This window comes from Pungitius pungitius, chromosome 12 (assembly GCF_949316345.1).
Source record: "Pungitius pungitius chromosome 12, fPunPun2.1, whole genome shotgun sequence".
Lineage (NCBI taxonomy): Eukaryota > Metazoa > Chordata > Actinopteri > Perciformes > Gasterosteidae > Pungitius > Pungitius pungitius.
The window spans coordinates 16,564,000-16,579,311 of record NC_084911.1 but is presented as its reverse complement, the minus strand read 5'-3'; the positions used below and the strand labels follow the sequence as shown (position 1 = coordinate 16,579,311).

The 15,312-nt window shown below is 43.3% G+C and overlaps 1 protein-coding gene and 39 non-coding genes across 40 annotated transcripts in view; all 40 read left to right on the top strand.

Moving 5' to 3' along the window:
• Positions 1 to 15,312, top strand: part of slc16a3a (solute carrier family 16 member 3a) — a 242,377-nt gene that overhangs the window by 35,219 nt on the left and 191,846 nt on the right. The window lies entirely within an intron of this gene.
• Positions 140 to 212, top strand: trnak-cuu (transfer RNA lysine (anticodon CUU)). Its single transcript has one exon. It is a non-coding gene; the product is annotated as a tRNA-Lys (tRNA).
• Positions 496 to 568, top strand: trnak-cuu (transfer RNA lysine (anticodon CUU)). Its single transcript has one exon. It is a non-coding gene; the product is annotated as a tRNA-Lys (tRNA).
• trnak-cuu (transfer RNA lysine (anticodon CUU)) lies at positions 858 to 930 on the top strand. Its single transcript has one exon. It is a non-coding gene; the product is annotated as a tRNA-Lys (tRNA).
• Positions 1,214 to 1,286, top strand: trnak-cuu (transfer RNA lysine (anticodon CUU)). Its single transcript has one exon. It is a non-coding gene; the product is annotated as a tRNA-Lys (tRNA).
• On the top strand, positions 1,576 to 1,648 carry trnak-cuu (transfer RNA lysine (anticodon CUU)). Its single transcript has one exon. It is a non-coding gene; the product is annotated as a tRNA-Lys (tRNA).
• On the top strand, positions 1,938 to 2,010 carry trnak-cuu (transfer RNA lysine (anticodon CUU)). The gene has a single exon. It is a non-coding gene; the product is annotated as a tRNA-Lys (tRNA).
• On the top strand, positions 2,294 to 2,366 carry trnak-cuu (transfer RNA lysine (anticodon CUU)). The gene has a single exon. It is a non-coding gene; the product is annotated as a tRNA-Lys (tRNA).
• trnak-cuu (transfer RNA lysine (anticodon CUU)) lies at positions 2,656 to 2,728 on the top strand. The gene has a single exon. It is a non-coding gene; the product is annotated as a tRNA-Lys (tRNA).
• Positions 3,018 to 3,090, top strand: trnak-cuu (transfer RNA lysine (anticodon CUU)). Its single transcript has one exon. It is a non-coding gene; the product is annotated as a tRNA-Lys (tRNA).
• trnak-cuu (transfer RNA lysine (anticodon CUU)) lies at positions 3,374 to 3,446 on the top strand. The gene has a single exon. It is a non-coding gene; the product is annotated as a tRNA-Lys (tRNA).
• trnak-cuu (transfer RNA lysine (anticodon CUU)) lies at positions 3,730 to 3,802 on the top strand. Its single transcript has one exon. It is a non-coding gene; the product is annotated as a tRNA-Lys (tRNA).
• Positions 4,092 to 4,164, top strand: trnak-cuu (transfer RNA lysine (anticodon CUU)). The gene has a single exon. It is a non-coding gene; the product is annotated as a tRNA-Lys (tRNA).
• On the top strand, positions 4,448 to 4,520 carry trnak-cuu (transfer RNA lysine (anticodon CUU)). The gene has a single exon. It is a non-coding gene; the product is annotated as a tRNA-Lys (tRNA).
• trnak-cuu (transfer RNA lysine (anticodon CUU)) lies at positions 4,810 to 4,882 on the top strand. The gene has a single exon. It is a non-coding gene; the product is annotated as a tRNA-Lys (tRNA).
• trnak-cuu (transfer RNA lysine (anticodon CUU)) lies at positions 5,166 to 5,238 on the top strand. Its single transcript has one exon. It is a non-coding gene; the product is annotated as a tRNA-Lys (tRNA).
• Positions 5,528 to 5,600, top strand: trnak-cuu (transfer RNA lysine (anticodon CUU)). Its single transcript has one exon. It is a non-coding gene; the product is annotated as a tRNA-Lys (tRNA).
• trnak-cuu (transfer RNA lysine (anticodon CUU)) lies at positions 5,884 to 5,956 on the top strand. The gene has a single exon. It is a non-coding gene; the product is annotated as a tRNA-Lys (tRNA).
• trnak-cuu (transfer RNA lysine (anticodon CUU)) lies at positions 6,246 to 6,318 on the top strand. The gene has a single exon. It is a non-coding gene; the product is annotated as a tRNA-Lys (tRNA).
• trnak-cuu (transfer RNA lysine (anticodon CUU)) lies at positions 6,602 to 6,674 on the top strand. The gene has a single exon. It is a non-coding gene; the product is annotated as a tRNA-Lys (tRNA).
• On the top strand, positions 6,964 to 7,036 carry trnak-cuu (transfer RNA lysine (anticodon CUU)). The gene has a single exon. It is a non-coding gene; the product is annotated as a tRNA-Lys (tRNA).
• On the top strand, positions 7,320 to 7,392 carry trnak-cuu (transfer RNA lysine (anticodon CUU)). The gene has a single exon. It is a non-coding gene; the product is annotated as a tRNA-Lys (tRNA).
• Positions 7,682 to 7,754, top strand: trnak-cuu (transfer RNA lysine (anticodon CUU)). Its single transcript has one exon. It is a non-coding gene; the product is annotated as a tRNA-Lys (tRNA).
• trnak-cuu (transfer RNA lysine (anticodon CUU)) lies at positions 8,038 to 8,110 on the top strand. The gene has a single exon. It is a non-coding gene; the product is annotated as a tRNA-Lys (tRNA).
• Positions 8,400 to 8,472, top strand: trnak-cuu (transfer RNA lysine (anticodon CUU)). Its single transcript has one exon. It is a non-coding gene; the product is annotated as a tRNA-Lys (tRNA).
• trnak-cuu (transfer RNA lysine (anticodon CUU)) lies at positions 8,762 to 8,834 on the top strand. The gene has a single exon. It is a non-coding gene; the product is annotated as a tRNA-Lys (tRNA).
• Positions 9,118 to 9,190, top strand: trnak-cuu (transfer RNA lysine (anticodon CUU)). Its single transcript has one exon. It is a non-coding gene; the product is annotated as a tRNA-Lys (tRNA).
• On the top strand, positions 9,481 to 9,553 carry trnak-cuu (transfer RNA lysine (anticodon CUU)). Its single transcript has one exon. It is a non-coding gene; the product is annotated as a tRNA-Lys (tRNA).
• Positions 9,837 to 9,909, top strand: trnak-cuu (transfer RNA lysine (anticodon CUU)). Its single transcript has one exon. It is a non-coding gene; the product is annotated as a tRNA-Lys (tRNA).
• On the top strand, positions 10,561 to 10,633 carry trnak-cuu (transfer RNA lysine (anticodon CUU)). Its single transcript has one exon. It is a non-coding gene; the product is annotated as a tRNA-Lys (tRNA).
• On the top strand, positions 10,916 to 10,988 carry trnak-cuu (transfer RNA lysine (anticodon CUU)). Its single transcript has one exon. It is a non-coding gene; the product is annotated as a tRNA-Lys (tRNA).
• trnak-cuu (transfer RNA lysine (anticodon CUU)) lies at positions 11,278 to 11,350 on the top strand. The gene has a single exon. It is a non-coding gene; the product is annotated as a tRNA-Lys (tRNA).
• On the top strand, positions 11,634 to 11,706 carry trnak-cuu (transfer RNA lysine (anticodon CUU)). The gene has a single exon. It is a non-coding gene; the product is annotated as a tRNA-Lys (tRNA).
• trnak-cuu (transfer RNA lysine (anticodon CUU)) lies at positions 11,990 to 12,062 on the top strand. Its single transcript has one exon. It is a non-coding gene; the product is annotated as a tRNA-Lys (tRNA).
• trnak-cuu (transfer RNA lysine (anticodon CUU)) lies at positions 12,352 to 12,424 on the top strand. The gene has a single exon. It is a non-coding gene; the product is annotated as a tRNA-Lys (tRNA).
• Positions 13,064 to 13,136, top strand: trnak-cuu (transfer RNA lysine (anticodon CUU)). The gene has a single exon. It is a non-coding gene; the product is annotated as a tRNA-Lys (tRNA).
• Positions 13,426 to 13,498, top strand: trnak-cuu (transfer RNA lysine (anticodon CUU)). Its single transcript has one exon. It is a non-coding gene; the product is annotated as a tRNA-Lys (tRNA).
• Positions 14,143 to 14,215, top strand: trnak-cuu (transfer RNA lysine (anticodon CUU)). Its single transcript has one exon. It is a non-coding gene; the product is annotated as a tRNA-Lys (tRNA).
• On the top strand, positions 14,861 to 14,933 carry trnak-cuu (transfer RNA lysine (anticodon CUU)). The gene has a single exon. It is a non-coding gene; the product is annotated as a tRNA-Lys (tRNA).
• Positions 15,216 to 15,288, top strand: trnak-cuu (transfer RNA lysine (anticodon CUU)). Its single transcript has one exon. It is a non-coding gene; the product is annotated as a tRNA-Lys (tRNA).

Here is a 15,312-nt window from a genome sequence, read left to right as displayed (position 1 = left end):
GTAATATTTGAGCATTGTTTTGAGAACTTTTTGTAACCCTAGCTGCTAACACAGGTAAACCAATACCTTCACAGCACATGTAAATAAGGGTCCCCGCAAGAATAGGTTGCGCCCGTCTACTATGGCAACACCCTTCAGTGCCCGGCTAGCTCAGTCGGTAGAGCATGAGACTCTTAATCTCAGGGTCGTGGGTTCGAGCCCCACGTTGGGCGTCCAAACTTTATATGATAATAAGTAAAAGACTAATGGAACATTATAATGCCGAAGGAAAACCTCAAAATCCAATCTCTATGTAATTTCACAGAAATAATGCTTATTTGCAAAAGCTGTGGCGGTGGAGGACCACTTTTGGTATTGTAATATTTGAGCATTGTTTTGAGAACTTTTTCTAACCTTAGGTGCTAACACAGGTAAACCAATAACCTAACGGCACATGGAAATGGGGGTCACGGCCAGAATAGGTTGCGCCCGTCTACTATGGCAACACCCTTCAGTGCCCGGCTAGCTCAGTCGGTAGAGCATGAGACTCTTAATCTCAGGGTCGTGGGTTCGAACCCCACGTTGGGCGTCCAAACTTTATATGATAATAAGGAAAAGACTGCTGGAACATTATAATGCCGAAGGAAAACCTCAAAATCCAATCTCTATGTAATTTCACAGAAATAATGCTTATTTGCAAAAGCTGTGGCGGTTCATTTGCAGGACCACTTTTGGTATTGTAATATTTGAGCATTGTTTTGAGAACTTTTTGTAACCCTAGCTGCTAACACAGGTAAACCAATACCTTCACAGCACATGTAAATAAGGGTCCCCGCAAGAATAGGTTGCGCCCGTCTACTATGGCAACACCCTTCAGTGCCCGGCTAGCTCAGTCGGTAGAGCATGAGACTCTTAATCTCAGGGTCGTGGGTTCGAGCCCCACGTTGGGCGTCCAAACTTTATATGATAATAAGTAAAAGACTAATGGAACATTATAATGCCGAAGGAAAACCTCAAAATCCAATCTCTATGTAATTTCACAGAAATAATGCTTATTTGCAAAAGCTGTGGCGGTGGAGGACCACTTTTGGTATTGTAATATTTGAGCATTGTTTTGAGAACTTTTTCTAACCTTAGGTGCTAACACAGGTAAACCAATAACCTAACGGCACATGGAAATGGGGGTCACGGCCAGAATAGGTTGCGCCCGTCTACTATGGCAACACCCTTCAGTGCCCGGCTAGCTCAGTCGGTAGAGCATGAGACTCTTAATCTCAGGGTCGTGGGTTCGAGCCCCACGTTGGGCGTCCAAACTTTATATGATAATAAGTAAAAGACTAATGGAACATTATAATGCCGAAGGAAAACCTCAAAATCCAATCTCTATGTAATTTCACAGAAATAATGCATTTTTGCAAAAGCTGTGGCGGTTCATTTGCAGGACCTCTTTTGGTATTGTAATATTTGAGCATTGTTTTGAGAACTTTTTCTAACCTTAGGTGCTAACACAGTTAAAGAAATACCTTCACAGCACATGTAAATAAGGGTCACGGCCAGAATAGGTTGCGCCCGTCTACTATGGCAGCACCCTTCAGTGCCCGGCTAGCTCAGTCGGTAGAGCATGAGACTCTTAATCTCAGGGTCGTGGGTTCGAACCCCACGTTGGGCGTCCAAACTTTATATGATAATAAGGAAAAGACTGCTGGAACATTATAATGCCGAAGGAAAACCTCAAAATCCAATCTCTATGTAATTTCACAGAAATAATGCTTATTTGCAAAAGCTGTGGCGGTTCATTTGCAGGACCACTTTTGGTATTGTAATATTTGAGCATTGTTTTGAGAACTTTTTGTAACCCTAGCTGCTAACACAGGTAAACCAATACCTTCACAGCACATGTAAATAAGGGTCCCCGCAAGAATAGGTTGCGCCCGTCTACTATGGCAACACCCTTCAGTGCCCGGCTAGCTCAGTCGGTAGAGCATGAGACTCTTAATCTCAGGGTCGTGGGTTCGAGCCCCACGTTGGGCGTCCAAACTTTATATGATAATAAGTAAAAGACTAATGGAACATTATAATGCCGAAGGAAAACCTCAAAATCCAATCTCTATGTAATTTCACAGAAATAATGCTTATTTGCAAAAGCTGTGGCGGTGGAGGACCACTTTTGGTATTGTAATATTTGAGCATTGTTTTGAGAACTTTTTCTAACCTTAGGTGCTAACACAGGTAAACCAATAACCTAACGGCACATGGAAATGGGGGTCACGGCCAGAATAGGTTGCGCCCGTCTACTATGGCAACACCCTTCAGTGCCCGGCTAGCTCAGTCGGTAGAGCATGAGACTCTTAATCTCAGGGTCGTGGGTTCGAGCCCCACGTTGGGCGTCCAAACTTTATATGATAATAAGTAAAAGACTAATGGAACATTATAATGCCGAAGGAAAACCTCAAAATCCAATCTCTATGTAATTTCACAGAAATAATGCATTTTTGCAAAAGCTGTGGCGGTTCATTTGCAGGACCTCTTTTGGTATTGTAATATTTGAGCATTGTTTTGAGAACTTTTTCTAACCTTAGGTGCTAACACAGTTAAAGAAATACCTTCACAGCACATGTAAATAAGGGTCACGGCCAGAATAGGTTGCGCCCGTCTACTATGGCAGCACCCTTCAGTGCCCGGCTAGCTCAGTCGGTAGAGCATGAGACTCTTAATCTCAGGGTCGTGGGTTCGAGCCCCACGTTGGGCGTCCAAACTTTATATGATAATAAGTAAAAGACTAATGGAACATTATAATGCCGAAGGAAAACCTCAAAATCCAATCTCTATGTAATTTCACAGAAATAATGCATTTTTGCAAAAGCTGTGGCGGTTCATTTGCAGGACCTCTTTTGGTATTGTAATATTTGAGCATTGTTTTGAGAACTTTTTCTAACCTTAGGTGCTAACACAGTTAAAGAAATACCTTCACAGCACATGTAAATAAGGGTCACGGCCAGAATAGGTTGCGCCCGTCTACTATGGCAGCACCCTTCAGTGCCCGGCTAGCTCAGTCGGTAGAGCATGAGACTCTTAATCTCAGGGTCGTGGGTTCGAGCCCCACGTTGGGCGTCCAAACTTTATATGATAATAAGGAAAAGACTGCTGGAACATTATAATGCCGAAGGAAAACCTCAAAATCCAATCTCTATGTAATTTCACAGAAATAATGCTTATTTGCAAAAGCTGTGGCGGTGGAGGACCACTTTTGGTATTGTAATATTTGAGCATTGTTTTGAGAACTTTTTGTAACCCTAGCTGCTAACACAGGTAAACCAATACCTTCACAGCACATGTAAATAAGGGTCCCCGCAAGAATAGGTTGCGCCCGTCTACTATGGCAGCACCCTTCAGTGCCCGGCTAGCTCAGTCGGTAGAGCATGAGACTCTTAATCTCAGGGTCGTGGGTTCGAGCCCCACGTTGGGCGTCCAAACTTCATATGATAATAAGTAAAAGACTAATGGAACATTATAATGCCGAAGGAAAACCTCAAAATCCAATCTCTATGTAATTTCACAGAAATAATGCATTTTTGCAAAAGCTGTTGCGGTGGAGGACCACTTTTGGTATTTTAATATTTGAGCATTGTTTTGAGAACTTTTTCTAACCTTAGGTGCTAACACAGGTAAACCAATAACCTAACGGCACATGGAAATGGGGGTCACGGCCAGAATAGGTTGCGCCCGTCTACTATGGCAACACCCTTCAGTGCCCGGCTAGCTCAGTCGGTAGAGCATGAGACTCTTAATCTCAGGGTCGTGGGTTCGAGCCCCACGTTGGGCGTCCAAACTTTATATGATAATAAGGAAAAGACTGCTGGAACATTATAATGCCGAAGGAAAACCTCAAAATCCAATCTCTATGTAATTTCACAGAAATAATGCTTATTTGCAAAAGCTGTGGCGGTTCATTTGCAGGACCACTTTTGGTATTGTAATATTTGAGCATTGTTTTGAGAACTTTTTCTAACCTTAGGTGCTAACACAGTTAAACAAATACCTTCACAGCACATGTAAATAAGGGTCACGGCCAGAATAGGTTGCGCCCGTCTACTATGGCAATACCCTTCAGTGCCCGGCTAGCTCAGTCGGTAGAGCATGAGACTCTTAATCTCAGGGTCGTGGGTTCGAGCCCCACGTTGGGCGTCCAAACTTTATATGATAATAAGGAAAAGACTGCTGGAACATTATAATGCCGAAGGAAAACCTCAAAATCCAATCTCTATGTAATTTCACAGAAATAATGCTTATTTGCAAAAGCTGTGGCGGTGGAGGACCACTTTTGGTATTGTAATATTTGAGCATTGTTTTGAGAACTTTTTGTAACCCTAGCTGCTAACACAGGTAAACCAATACCTTCACAGCACATGTAAATAAGGGTCCCCGCAAGAATAGGTTGCGCCCGTCTACTATGGCAACACCCTTCAGTGCCCGGCTAGCTCAGTCGGTAGAGCATGAGACTCTTAATCTCAGGGTCGTGGGTTCGAGCCCCACGTTGGGCGTCCAAACTTTATATGATAATAAGGAAAAGACTGATGGAACATTATAATGCCGAAGGAAAACCTCAAAATCCAATCTCTATGTAATTTCACAGAAATAATGCTTATTTGCAAAAGCTGTGGCGGTTCATTTGCAGGACCACTTTTGGTATTGTAATATTTGAGCATTGTTTTGAGAACTTTTTCTAACCTTAGGTGCTAACACAGTTAAAGAAATACCTTCACAGCACATGTAAATAAGGGTCACGGCCAGAATAGGTTGCGCCCGTCTACTATGGCAGCACCCTTCAGTGCCCGGCTAGCTCAGTCGGTAGAGCATGAGACTCTTAATCTCAGGGTCGTGGGTTCGAGCCCCACGTTGGGCGTCCAAACTTTATATGATAATAAGTAAAAGACTAATGGAACATTATAATGCCGAAGGAAAACCTCAAAATCCAATCTCTATGTAATTTCACAGAAAGAATGCATTTTTGCAAAAGCTGTTGCGGTGGAGGACCACTTTTGGTATTGTAATATTTGAGTATTGTTTTGAGAACTTTTTCTAACCTTAGGTGCTAACACAGGTAAACCAATAACCTAACGGCACATGGAAATGGGGGTCACGGCCAGAATAGGTTGCGCCCGTCTACTATGGCAACACCCTTCAGTGCCCGGCTAGCTCAGTCGGTAGAGCATGAGACTCTTAATCTCAGGGTCGTGGGTTCGAGCCCCACGTTGGGCGTCCAAACTTTATATGATAATAAGGAAAAGACTGCTGGAACATTATAATGCCGAAGGAAAACCTCAAAATCCAATCTCTATGTAATTTCACAGAAATAATGCTTATTTGCAAAAGCTGTGGCGGTTCATTTGCAGCACCACTTTTGGTATTGTAATATTTGAGCATTGTTTTGAGAACTTTTTGTAACCCTAGCTGCTAACACAGGTAAACCAATACCTTCACAGCACATGTAAATAAGGGTCCCCGCAAGAATAGGTTGCGCCCGTCTACTATGGCAACACCCTTCAGTGCCCGGCTAGCTCAGTCGGTAGAGCATGAGACTCTTAATCTCAGGGTCGTGGGTTCGAGCCCCACGTTGGGCGTCCAAACTTTATATGATAATAAGTAAAAGACTAATGGAACATTATAATGCCGAAGGAAAACCTCAAAATCCAATCTCTATGTAATTTCACAGAAATAATGCATTTTTGCAAAAGCTCTGGCGGTGGAGGACCACTTTTGGTATTGTAATATTTGAGCATTGTTTTGAGAACTTTTTCTAACCTTAGGTGCTAACACAGGTAAACCAATAACCTAACGGCACATGGAAATGGGGGTCACGGCCAGAATAGGTTGCGCCCGTCTACTATGGCAACACCCTTCAGTGCCCGGCTAGCTCAGTCGGTAGAGCATGAGACTCTTAATCTCAGGGTCGTGGGTTCGAGCCCCACGTTGGGCGTCCAAACTTTATATGATAATAAGGAAAAGACTGATGGAACATTATAATGCCGAAGGAAAACCTCAAAATCCAATCTCTATGTAATTTCACAGAAATAATGCTTATTTGCAAAAGTTGTGGCGGTTCATTTGCAGGACCACTTTTGGTATTGTAATATTTGAGCATTGTTTTGAGAACTTTTTCTAACCTTAGTTGCTAACACAGTTAAAGAAATACCTTCACAGCACATGTAAATAAGGGTCACGGCCAGAATAGGTTGCGCCCGTCTACTATGGCAGCACCCTTCAGTGCCCGGCTAGCTCAGTCGGTAGAGCATGAGACTCTTAATCTCAGGGTCGTGGGTTCGAGCCCCACGTTGGGCGTCCAAACTTTATATGATAATAAGTAAAAGACTAATGGAACATTATAATGCCGAAGGAAAACCTCAAAATCCAATCTCTATGTAATTTCACAGAAATAATGCATTTTTGCAAAAGCTGTTGCGGTGGAGGACCACTTTTGGTATTGTAATATTTGAGCATTGTTTTGAGAACTTTTTCTAACCTTAGGTGCTAACACAGGTAAACCAATAACCTAACGGCACATGGAAATGGGGGTCACGGCCAGAATAGGTTGCGCCCGTCTACTATGGCAACACCCTTCAGTGCCCGGCTAGCTCAGTCGGTAGAGCATGAGACTCTTAATCTCAGGGTCGTGGGTTCGAGCCCCACGTTGGGCGTCCAAACTTTATATGATAATAAGGAAAAGACTGCTGGAACATTATAATGCCGAAGGAAAACCTCAAAATCCAATCTCTATGTAATTTCACAGAAATAATGCTTATTTGCAAAAGCTGTGGCGGTTCATTTGCAGGACCACTTTTGGTATTGTAATATTTGAGCATTGTTTTGAGAACTTTTTGTAACCCTAGCTGCTAACACAGGTAAACCAATACCTTCACAGCACATGTAAATAAGGGTCCCCGCAAGAATAGGTTGCGCCCGTCTACTATGGCAACACCCTTCAGTGCCCGGCTAGCTCAGTCGGTAGAGCATGAGACTCTTAATCTCAGGGTCGTGGGTTCGAGCCCCACGTTGGGCGTCCAAACTTTATATGATAATAAGTAAAAGACTAATGGAACATTATAATGCCGAAGGAAAACCTCAAAATCCAATCTCTATGTAATTTCACAGAAATAATGCTTATTTGCAAAAGCTGTGGCGGTGGAGGACCACTTTTGGTATTGTAATATTTGAGCATTGTTTTGAGAACTTTTTCTAACCTTAGGTGCTAACACAGGTAAACCAATAACCTAACGGCACATGGAAATGGGGGTCACGGCCAGAATAGGTTGCGCCCGTCTACTATGGCAACACCCTTCAGTGCCCGGCTAGCTCAGTCGGTAGAGCATGAGACTCTTAATCTCAGGGTCGTGGGTTCGAACCCCACGTTGGGCGTCCAAACTTTATATGATAATAAGGAAAAGACTGCTGGAACATTATAATGCCGAAGGAAAACCTCAAAATCCAATCTCTATGTAATTTCACAGAAATAATGCTTATTTGCAAAAGCTGTGGCGGTTCATTTGCAGGACCACTTTTGGTATTGTAATATTTGAGCATTGTTTTGAGAACTTTTTGTAACCCTAGCTGCTAACACAGGTAAACCAATACCTTCACAGCACATGTAAATAAGGGTCCCCGCAAGAATAGGTTGCGCCCGTCTACTATGGCAACACCCTTCAGTGCCCGGCTAGCTCAGTCGGTAGAGCATGAGACTCTTAATCTCAGGGTCGTGGGTTCGAGCCCCACGTTGGGCGTCCAAACTTTATATGATAATAAGTAAAAGACTAATGGAACATTATAATGCCGAAGGAAAACCTCAAAATCCAATCTCTATGTAATTTCACAGAAATAATGCTTATTTGCAAAAGCTGTGGCGGTGGAGGACCACTTTTGGTATTGTAATATTTGAGCATTGTTTTGAGAACTTTTTCTAACCTTAGGTGCTAACACAGGTAAACCAATAACCTAACGGCACATGGAAATGGGGGTCACGGCCAGAATAGGTTGCGCCCGTCTACTATGGCAACACCCTTCAGTGCCCGGCTAGCTCAGTCGGTAGAGCATGAGACTCTTAATCTCAGGGTCGTGGGTTCGAGCCCCACGTTGGGCGTCCAAACTTTATATGATAATAAGTAAAAGACTAATGGAACATTATAATGCCGAAGGAAAACCTCAAAATCCAATCTCTATGTAATTTCACAGAAATAATGCATTTTTGCAAAAGCTGTGGCGGTTCATTTGCAGGACCTCTTTTGGTATTGTAATATTTGAGCATTGTTTTGAGAACTTTTTCTAACCTTAGGTGCTAACACAGTTAAAGAAATACCTTCACAGCACATGTAAATAAGGGTCACGGCCAGAATAGGTTGCGCCCGTCTACTATGGCAGCACCCTTCAGTGCCCGGCTAGCTCAGTCGGTAGAGCATGAGACTCTTAATCTCAGGGTCGTGGGTTCGAGCCCCACGTTGGGCGTCCAAACTTTATATGATAATAAGTAAAAGACTAATGGAACATTATAATGCCGAAGGAAAACCTCAAAATCCAATCTCTATGTAATTTCACAGAAATAATGCATTTTTGCAAAAGCTGTGGCGGTTCATTTGCAGGACCTCTTTTGGTATTGTAATATTTGAGCATTGTTTTGAGAACTTTTTCTAACCTTAGGTGCTAACACAGTTAAAGAAATACCTTCACAGCACATGTAAATAAGGGTCACGGCCAGAATAGGTTGCGCCCGTCTACTATGGCAGCACCCTTCAGTGCCCGGCTAGCTCAGTCGGTAGAGCATGAGACTCTTAATCTCAGGGTCGTGGGTTCGAGCCCCACGTTGGGCGTCCAAACTTTATATGATAATAAGTAAAAGACTAATGGAACATTATAATGCCGAAGGAAAACCTCAAAATCCAATCTCTATGTAATTTCACAGAAATAATGCATTTTTGCAAAAGCTGTGGCGGTGGAGGACCACTTTTGGTATTGTAATATTTGAGCATTGTTTTGAGAACTTTTTCTAACCTTAGGTGCTAACACAGGTAAACCAATAACCTCACGGCACATGGAAATGGGGGTCACGGCCAGAATAGGTTGCGCCCGTCTACTATGGCAACACCCTTCAGTGCCCGGCTAGCTCAGTCGGTAGAGCATGAGACTCTTAATCTCAGGGTCGTGGGTTCGAGCCCCACGTTGGGCGTCCAAACTTTATATGACAATAAGGAAAAGACTGATGGAACATTATAATGCTGAAGGAAAACCTCAAAAATCCATTCTCTATGTAATTTCACAGAAATAATGCTTATTTGCAAAAGCTGTGGCGGTTCATTTGCAGGACCACTTTTGGTATTGTAATATTTGAGCATTGTTTTGAGAACTTTTTCTAACCTTAGGTGCTAACACAGGTAAACAAATACCTTCACAGCACATGTAAATAAGGGTCACGGCCAGAATAGGTTGCGCCCGTCTACTATGGCAACACCCTTCAGTGCCCGGCTAGCTCAGTCGGTAGAGCATGAGACTCTTAATCTCAGGGTCGTGGGTTCGAGCCCCACGTTGGGCGTCCAAACTTTATATGATAATAAGTAAAAGACTAATGGAACATTATAATGCCGAAGGAAAACCTCAAAATCCAATCTCTATGTAATTTCACAGAAATAATGCATTTTTGCAAAAGCTGTTGCGGTGGAGGACCACTTTTGGTATTGTAATATTTGAGCATTGTTTTGAGAACTTTTTCTAACCTTAGGTGCTAACACAGGTAAACCAATAACCTAACGGCACATGGAAATGGGGGTCACGGCCAGAATAGGTTGCGCCCGTCTACTATGGCAACACCCTTCAGTGCCCGGCTAGCTCAGTCGGTAGAGCATGAGACTCTTAATCTCAGGGTCGTGGGTTCGAGCCCCACGTTGGGCGTCCAAACTTTATATGATAATAAGGAAAAGACTGCTGGAACATTATAATGCCGAAGGAAAACCTCAAAATCCAATCTCTATGTAATTTCACAGAAATAATGCTTATTTGCAAAAGCTGTGGCGGTTCATTTGCAGGACCACTTTTGGTATTGTAATATTTGAGCATTGTTTTGAGAACTTTTTCTAACCTTAGGTGCTAACACAGTTAAACAAATACCTTCACAGCACATGTAAATAAGGGTCACGGCCAGAATAGGTTGCGCCCGTCTACTATGGCAATACCCTTCAGTGCCCGGCTAGCTCAGTCGGTAGAGCATGAGACTCTTAATCTCAGGGTTGTGGGTTCGAGCCCCACGTTGGGCGTCCAAACTTTATATGATAATAAGGAAAAGACTGCTGGAACATTATAATGCCGAAGGAAAACCTCAAAATCCAATCTCTATGTAATTTCACAGAAATAATGCTTATTTGCAAAAGCTGTGGCGGTTCATTTGCAGGACCACTTTTGGTATTGTAATATTTGAGCATTGTTTTGAGAACTTTTTGTAACCCTAGCTGCTAACACAGGTAAACCAATACCTTCACAGCACATGTAAATAAGGGTCCCCGCAAGAATAGGTTGCGCCCGTCTACTATGGCAACACCCTTCAGTGCCCGGCTAGCTCAGTCGGTAGAGCATGAGACTCTTAATCTCAGGGTCGTGGGTTCGAGCCCCACGTTGGGCGTCCAAACTTTATATGATAATAAGTAAAAGACTAATGGCCATTATAATGCCGAAGGAAAACCTCAAAATCCAATCTCTATGTAATTTCACAGAAATAATTCTTATTTGCAAAAGCTGTGGCGGTGGAGGACCACTTTTGGTATTGTAATATTTGAGCATTGTTTTGAGAACTTTTTCTAACCTTAGGTGCTAACACAGTTAAACCAATAACCTCACGGCACATGGAAATGTGGGTCCCCGCAAGAATAGGTTGCGCCCGTCTACTATGGCAACACCCTTCAGTGCCCGGCTAGCTCAGTCGGTAGAGCATGAGACTCTTAATCTCAGGGTCGTGGGTTCGAGCCCCACGTTGGGCGTCCAAACTTTATATGATAATAAGGAAAAGACTGCTGGAACATTATAATGCCGAAGGAAAACCTCAAAATCCAATCTCTATGTAATTTCACAGAAATAATGCTTATTTGCAAAAGCTGTGGCGGTTCATTTGCAGGACCACTTTTGGTATTGTAATATTTGAGCATTGTTTTGAGAACTTTTTCTAACCCTAGCTGCTAACACAGGTAAACCAATAACCTCACGGCACATGGAAATGTGGGTCCCCGCAAGAATAGGTTGCGCCCGTCTACTATGGCAACACCCTTCAGTGCCCGGCTAGCTCAGTCGGTAGAGCATGAGACTCTTAATCTCAGGGTCGTGGGTTCGAGCCCCACGTTGGGCGTCCAAACTTTATATGATAATAAGGAAAAGACTAATGGAACATTATAATGCCGAAGGAAAACCTCAAAATCCAATCTCTATGTAATTTCACAGAAATAATGCTTATTTGCAAAAGCTGTGGCGGTGGAGGACCACTTTTGGTATTGTAATATTTGAGCATTGTTTTGAGAACTTTTTCTAACCTTAGGTGCTAACACAGGTAAACCAATAATCTAAGGGCACATGGAAATGGGGGTCACGGCCAGAATAGGTTGCGCCCGTCTACTATGGCAACACCCTTCAGTGCCCGGCTAGCTCAGTCGGTAGAGCATGAGACTCTTAATCTCAGGGTCGTGGGTTCGAGCCCCACGTTGGGCGTCCAAACTTTATATGATAATAAGGAAAAGACTGCTGGAACATTATAATGCCGAAGGAAAACCTCAAAATCCAATCTCTATGTAATTTCACAGAAATAATGCTTATTTGCAAAAGCTGTGGCGGTGGAGGACCACTTTTGGTATTGTAATATTTGAGCATTGTTTTGAGAACTTTTTCTAACCTTAGGTGCTAACACAGGTAAACCAATAATCTAACGGCACATGGAAATGGGGGTCACGGCCAGAATAGGTTGCGCCCGTCTACTATGGCAACACCCTTCAGTGCCCGGCTAGCTCAGTCGGTAGAGCATGAGACTCTTAATCTCAGGGTCGTGGGTTCGAGCCCCACGTTGGGCGTCCAAACTTTATATGATAATAAGGAAAAGACTGCTGGAACATTATAATGCCGAAGGAAAACCTCAAAATCCAATCTCTATGTAATTTCACAGAAATAATGCTTATTTGCAAAAGCTGTGGCGGTTCATTTGCAGGACCACTTTTGGTATTGTAATATTTGAGCATTGTTTTGAGAACTTTTTCTAACCCTAGCTGCTAACACAGGTAAACCAATAACCTCACGGCACATGGAAATGTGGGTCCCCGCAAGAATAGGTTGCGCCCGTCTACTATGGCAACACCCTTCAGTGCCCGGCTAGCTCAGTCGGTAGAGCATGAGACTCTTAATCTCAGGGTCGTGGGTTCGAGCCCCACGTTGGGCGTCCAAACTTTATATGATAATAAGGAAAAGACTAATGGAACATTATAATGCCGAAGGAAAACCTCAAAATCCAATCTCTATGTAATTTCACAGAAATAATGCTTATTTGCAAAAGCTGTGGCGGTGGAGGACCACTTTTGGTATTGTAATATTTGAGCATTGTTTTGAGAACTTTTTCTAACCTTAGGTGCTAACACAGGTAAACCAATAATCTAACGGCACATGGAAATGGGGGTCACGGCCAGAATAGGTTGCGCCCGTCTACTATGGCAACACCCTTCAGTGCCCGGCTAGCTCAGTCGGTAGAGCATGAGACTCTTAATCTCAGGATCGTGGGTTCGAGCCCCACGTTGGGCGTCCAAACTTTATATGATAATAAGGAAAAGACTGCTGGAACATTATAATGCCGAAGGAAAACCTCAAAATCCAATCTCTATGTAATTTCACAGAAATAATGCTTATTTGCAAAAGCTGTGGCGGTGGAGGACCACTTTTGGTATTGTAATATTTGAGCATTGTTTTGAGAACTTTTTCTAACCTTAGGTGCTAACACAGGTAAACCAATAATCTAACGGCACATGGAAATGGGGGTCACGGCCAGAATAGGTTGCGCCCGTCTACTATGGCAACACCCTTCAGTGCCCGGCTAGCTCAGTCGGTAGAGCATGAGACTCTTAATCTCAGGGTCGTGGGTTCGAGCCCCACGTTGGGCGTCCAAACTTTATATGATAATAAGGAAAAGACTGCTGGAACATTATAATGCCGAAGGAAAACCTCAAAATCCAATCTCTATGTAATTTCACAGAAATAATGCTTATTTGCAAAAGCTGTGGCGGTTCATTTGCAGGACCACTTTTGGTATTGTAATATTTGAGCATTGTTTTGAGAACTTTTTGTAACCCTAGCTGCTAACACAGGTAAACCAATACCTTCACAGCACATGTAAATAAGGGTCCCCGCAAGAATAGGTTGCGCCCGTCTACTATGGCAACACCCTTCAGTGCCCGGCTAGCTCAGTCGGTAGAGCATGAGACTCTTAATCTCAGGGTCGTGGGTTCGAGCCCCACGTTGGGCGTCCAAACTTTATATGATAATAAGTAAAAGACTAATGGCCATTATAATGCCGAAGGAAAACCTCAAAATCCAATCTCTATGTAATTTCACAGAAATAATGCTTATTTGCAAAAGCTGTGGCGGTGGAGGACCACTTTTGGTATTGTAATATTTGAGCATTGTTTTGAGAACTTTTTCTAACCTTAGGTGCTAACACAGTTAAACCAATAACCTCACGGCACATGGAAATGTGGGTCCCCGCAAGAATAGGTTGCGCCCGTCTACTATGGCAACACCCTTCAGTGCCCGGCTAGCTCAGTCGGGAGAGCATGAGACTCTTAATCTCAGGGTCGTGGGTTCGAGCCCCACGTTGGGCGTCCAAACTTTATATGATAATAAGGAAAAGACTGCTGGAACATTATAATGCCGAAGGAAAACCTCAAAATCCAATCTCTATGTAATTTCACAGAAATAATGCTTATTTGCAAAAGCTGTGGCGGTTCATTTGCAGGACCACTTTTGGTATTGTAATATTTGAGCATTGTTTTGAGAACTTTTTCTAACCCTAGCTGCTAACACAGGTAAACCAATAACCTCACGGCACATGGAAATGTGGGTCCCCGCAAGAATAGGTTGCGCCCGTCTACTATGGCAACACCCTTCAGTGCCCGGCTAGCTCAGTCGGTAGAGCATGAGACTCTTAATCTCAGGGTCGTGGGTTCGAGCCCCACGTTGGGCGTCCAAACTTTATATGATAATAAGGAAAAGACTAATGGAACATTATAATGCCGAAGGAAAACCTCAAAATCCAATCTCTATGTAATTTCACAGAAATAATGCTTATTTGCAAAAGCTGTGGCGGTGGAGGACCACTTTTGGTATTGTAATATTTGAGCATTGTTTTGAGAACTTTTTCTAACCTTAGGTGCTAACACAGGTAAACCAATAATCTAACGGCACATGGAAATGGGGGTCACGGCCAGAATAGGTTGCCCCCGTCTACTATGGCAACACCCTTCAGTGCCCGGCTAGCTCAGTCGGTAGAGCATGAGACTCTTAATCTCAGGGTCGTGGTTTCGAGCCCCACGTTGGGCGTCCAAACTTTATATGATAATAAGGAAAAGACTGCTGGAACATTATAATGCCGAAGGAAAACCTCAAAATCCAATCTCTATGTAATTTCACAGAAATAATGCTTATTTGCAAAAGCTGTGGCGGTTCATTTGCAGGACCACTTTTGGTATTGTAATATTTGAGCATTGTTTTGAGAACTTTTTGTAACCCTAGCTGCTAACACAGGTAAACCAATACCTTCACAGCACATGTAAATAAGGGTCCCCGCAAGAATAGGTTGCGCCCGTCTACTATGGCAACACCCTTCAGTGCCCGGCTAGCTCAGTCGGTAGAGCATGAGACTCTTAATCTCAGGGTCGTGGGTTCGAGCCCCACGTTGGGCGTCCAAACTTTATATGATAATAAGTAAAAGACTAATGGCCATTATAATGCCGAAGGAAAACCTCAAAATCCAATCTCTATGTAATTTCACAGAAATAATGCTTATTTGCAAAAGCTGTGGCGGTGGAGGACCACTTTTGGTATTGTAATATTTGAGCATTGTTTTGAGAACTTTTTCTAACCTTAGGTGCTAACACAGTTAAACCAATAACCTCACGGCACATGGAAATGTGGGTCCCCGCAAGAATAGGTTGCGCCCGTCTACTATGGCAACACCCTTCAGTGCCCGGCTAGCTCAGTCGGTAGAGCATGAGACTCTTAATCTCAGGGTCGTGGGTTCGAGCCCCACGTTGGGCGTCCAAACTTTATATGATAATAAGG